Source organism: Antennarius striatus, chromosome 2 (genome assembly GCF_040054535.1).
Source record: "Antennarius striatus isolate MH-2024 chromosome 2, ASM4005453v1, whole genome shotgun sequence".
NCBI lineage: Eukaryota > Metazoa > Chordata > Actinopteri > Lophiiformes > Antennariidae > Antennarius > Antennarius striatus.
The window spans coordinates 4,610,001-4,615,000 of record NC_090777.1 but is presented as its reverse complement, the minus strand read 5'-3'; positions in this window follow the sequence as shown (position 1 = coordinate 4,615,000).

Here is a 5,000-nt window from a genome sequence, read left to right as displayed (position 1 = left end):
AATTTCAAGGAATTAGAAACCATATTTATAAAATCATTGGCTGCAGACGTGAGCTCCAAACTGAAGGTTTATTATTCTCATGCTTGGCTTTCAGAGGCTGTCGCCGTGATGTACAGGCCCGCCGCAACCAAAGGTGGCATTTTGATATACAGAGAGACGTTGGCTTTTCTAACAAATTAGCCATTGGAGTAAACAGTTCATTTAAGCCCCGCAGCAGAAATGTGGAGCCGTCAAACAGTTTACGAATCCTCATTCTTTCACCGTGCCACCACCAGAGAGAACAGAAGCTGAGGCGCAAAAAATCCTCGCAGTCACGCGGGGATTTTCCACAGAAGAACCGAGTCAGGATAAATACCAATTTACTTCTTGTGAATTTGATTTTTTTTTTTTTTTTTTTTTTTAAAGACCAGTTTTCCAGAATTCTAGTCCAGAATTCTCATTTTCTTTTCGTTAAATTTGTATATTTTTGAAAATGCAAAACAAAGTTTATTTTGCTTGGTTTCATTTTTTTTTTTTTTTTTACATTTTATTTTATCATGTTGATACATCACACAAACACACATCAGTCCTCAGGCAACCATTTCCATATGCAGTCTGCTCTGACTGACCCACCTGACCTATTTCCACCCCTCTGATTGGTTTAATTATGAGGTGGACACACCTCATCATGGACCACAGACTTCTTTAGCGGCTTCAGCCGTTAGCTCTGTACGCTAGGAGTCCCCGAAAAAACCCCTGACGAATGACACGAGGCGTCAATGGAAACACCCCTACTTTGACCAGAGGTTGCTGGAGACTGGGTTTACTGGGGCAATAATAATAATCTGAAAGCTGCCCCCCCCCCCCGCCTCTTTTACTTTGCTGTCTCTGTGTCTGTCTCTCCTTCTCCTCCCTGCTGGGCTTTATCAGCGGTCCTGGTCAATGTCCTGCTGTCATGTCTTCATGTGATTTATGCCACCGGCTGTGAAGTCGACTTATCTCCTCCTCTCCCAGTTCCCTCAGTGCCTCCCCCTCCCTTCTTTGTGTTCTGCACCTCCTCCTCCTCCTGCTCCTCATCCTCTTACTCCTCCTCCTGCTCTTCCTCCTCCATCTCCTCGTCCCGGCTTCTCCGACTTCCTCCCACCTCCACAAATATTCAGCTGAGGTAAAATTATAGCCTCAGTTCGTCCGTAGATACGAGCGTGAGCGTAGGGGTCGTCTGTCCGCGGTGTGCGATGAGCTGGCGTCTCATCTGGGGTCTACCCCATCCTGTCTCCCATTGAGCTGATGGACTCCAGCAACACTCGAGCGACTGAAGACGAGACAATTTCAATCGACGGGGAATGAATGAACAGACGGTTCTTCGTCTAAACAGCATGAAGCAACATGGGAAGTGGAGTTATACACACACACGCACACACACACACACACACACACACACACACACACGCACACACACACACACACACACAAACACACTTTGGATATTTCTAAGTATCATTTCACAAGCACAAACTTGTAATGACCCTTTGTTGCCTGTGTGTGTGTGTGTGTGTGTGTGTGTGTGTGTGTGTGTGTGTGTGTGTGTGTGTGTGTGTGTGTGTGTGTGTGTGTGTGTGTGTGTGTTTCTTTTGTCTCTCTTTCCTCTGCCCTTTGATGTGCTTTTAAAGTGGGCCATCCTCTTTCTGCTTTCCTTCTCTCTTGACAATTGTTTATTAGTTTTGAACTGGTCTTACTGGACCTTATGTGTCTCAATGGCAAACACACACACACACACACACACACACACACACACACACACACACACACACACACACACGCACATAACCGGCGCTAGACTTGAATGATGGGGCGAGGAGGAGGAGGACCAGTTGAGGACTTGTAGCTGGTCATTATGTGCTGTTATATACGTGTGTTAGTGAGAGCTTTACGCTCCTATAATGTGTTCACTGCCTGCATGTCCTCCGTCCATCACGCATCCTCGCTAGAAGCGTCATCAGCACAGCAAAATGACTTCACTGCCACTTCCACGTGCTTTTCCTCGATACTTGATATCAAAATACTGAACGTCGATCTGATAGTTAATCAGAATCAAATGTACATTTCCTCCAGAGTCGATCAACAAGAACACACAGAGGGCCAAAAAAACAAATCTGCTTCAAGCCGAGGGCCGGACTGGTCAATGCTTATTAAACGTATTGAAACAATAGCCTATTGAACCAAGAGTGTATATATTATCAAATGATCAAACGAATAAAGTAATATTTTCTTGTGACTTGCTGCAGTGACTTAGCGGGCAAGAGTTGCATTGTGGGGAATGTAGTGTTGGTGTCTGTGGCCTGCGGACCAGTTCTAATAGTAATTGAATAACATCCAGGGGGGCCATAGATAATTCATGCACAGACTTTGACGTATGTGATCCAGAGAGATGACAGACATGAAGGTGATCACAGCTGTCTTTGGTCAGTACTCCTAATCCAGTCTGGATGATGCACAGATTGAACAGCGTCAATCCCGACTCACTGTGTGTGTACTACGGATCTAGCATGTAGCTAATGACTCTATGCTATCTGCACGTTTGACAGGTTAAAATTATCTGGATCTATTTAATTTATGTCGCTGCTTTTATCGTCCTTTTTAAAGATGATCTAAATCTTAAATAGTGTTCTGGTTTTATTTACACCTATCTCGTATCTCTAGATTTTCGTATTTTATTTTTTGTACACATTTGTAGTTTTAAGTATTTCCACAGGGTAAGGGGGGGGGGGGGTTCTCCCTTCTTTGTGGGGATCCACCTGTAAGTCGGAATGGGGGGGTGTCTGGGTTCTAGTCCCCCGACGATGCAGCTTGTGGCTCCTCCCAGTGTGGACGGCCTTGTTTCCTTGATCCTCAGCGCCATGCCGTGTGTGTGTGTGTGTGTGTGTGTGTGTCTTTGTAATCTTTTTTTTTCTTTAATTAAGTTTATTCTTTTTTAATTCTGTAAAAAAAAACTTTGTTTTGCATGATCCTGCATGAAAAATGCTTTATAAATAAAGTTGATTTGATTCAAACGTTCTTTCTGCTGTTGTTCTCATCGGCAGGATTTTCTAGGTCAGAACGGACCCTTGAATCGCTGGCTTGAACCAAACTCACCGTACCGTGGTGCGTTCACACCCAGCAGTGAACCTGAGCTTTTGTTGGTCAGCGGTTCAATCACTGCATGCTCCCTTGAGATATCAGTGCACCCACAATGCACCTGGGGACCAACCCACCTGTGGGTGCAGAGACTGACAAACGTGGCACTGGGCGTGTTGTTCAAACACTGGAAACAATGCTGGTGGCACGTCGCCCAGGTGGAACGGAGTCCGTATCGCGGTCAGTCAGTCAGCCTACCAGGGCTGAGCATCCTGAAGGCCTTACTGGTGCAACACAGCAGCGAAAACGCCAATGGATGAGTAGGACCTACGAAAATGTCCTGCATGTAAAACAGTAAATTGTTAATGGCTCATGAGCTGAGGACCAATCACCTCTGTTACGTTATTCACATTATCCAGTCAGGGGTCAAAGTTAAACAAACTCTGTTTGAGGATAATTGCCTTGGGGAAAAAGTCTCCTCCAGCAGTCGAGCTCTAATTTTCGTCATCCTTCTTCCTTGACTTTCCCCTGTCATCCTCTCTTTGAACTCCATCCCTCACTTTCCCCTCTTTATACCTCTCCTTCCTTTCCTTTCAAGCCTTTCCGTATCCTCTGTCTTTCCCATTCTTCTTCTCTGCCATCCTAAACAGGTCCTTCCAATCTGTTGGACCCGCCTCGGCCGCGGCTGGCCCTTATCGGTCCACCAAGAGGCTAAGAAAACAGTGTGATGTGCAATCCTTATAGGAGCACATGCTGTAATTGCCTAATTACTTTTTTTCTCCCGTTGGGGAGTTCTGCTTTCTGTCAGACAGGCAGGAGCCCATAAACACTGGCCAGCTATTCCCAGCATCTCCGTCAATGTCACCATTTCTCTGCAGTTTGATTGGCCTAACGGATTGCTAGGGTCTATACCTCATTGGCTCCTCCCAGAACGAATGGCCCCGCTGACAGCCAATGGGGCCACAGCAGGGTGAGAAGGCTAGGCGAGAGAGTAAACAGCATATTTCTGGAGTCAGGGACATGCCGGGCTCTCGATGTTGGGAATTCCTTGTAATGTTTCTACTTTTGATTCCCAGGAGACTTGCAGGCATTTAGAATGTAACTCCATGATAAGATAGCCAACCGCTAATGGTAGCAACACACTTAACAGGGTTGTACGCACATTTGCGAAGCATCTATGAGTGTTAAAGTGTCAGTTACTCCTTAACCGTCAAAGACGACAGGCAGGTTTGAAGTTGTAGGGTGCGTCATAAGGGCCACGGCCTAGAAACAGGGAATAAATCAGGGTGAAGTCTCGCCACCGCCTCCTCCAGCGTTCCCTCCACTCCAGCACACCCACTCCATCCAGGGCGAAGCCATCCGTCTGCCGAGGCAGAGGGAGCTCGCCGTGTCAGGAGGAAGAAACACTTAGGAGAAGAATGCCCAGCGCTTGTATTTTCAGCCCGTCCTATATCCTATTAGCTTGAATGAAGATTGATATGAACGTTGTATATGTGCTCAGGGCCATTTATTTAACATCCCACCATTACACCGCGACGACTGAAATCTAAGTAAGATGAAATGGCCTCAATCTAGTCGGCGTTGGTTTGTTTTGTGTTTCTTCTCGGCAGTCATTTTTATTTTCAACGCGTTTCCAAATTATATTGTCCTGATCAAGTCAATGAGATGTCAGTGCTTGATATTTTATTGTTTTATTATCAGTCTGGAGAACAGAGAATATGCAAAGCAGCATTTCATGTTATTATCAGAACAAAACACTCAATTTTAGAGGATGCTGATGTATTTAAATATTTATCAGTGAGGTAACTGCACTTAGTATGATTTCTTTAGAGATGAAATCTCTTTAAAAAAAATCTCATTTCAAATCGCTATTAAGTAAAAATTAATCTAAAAAATAAATCTAATTA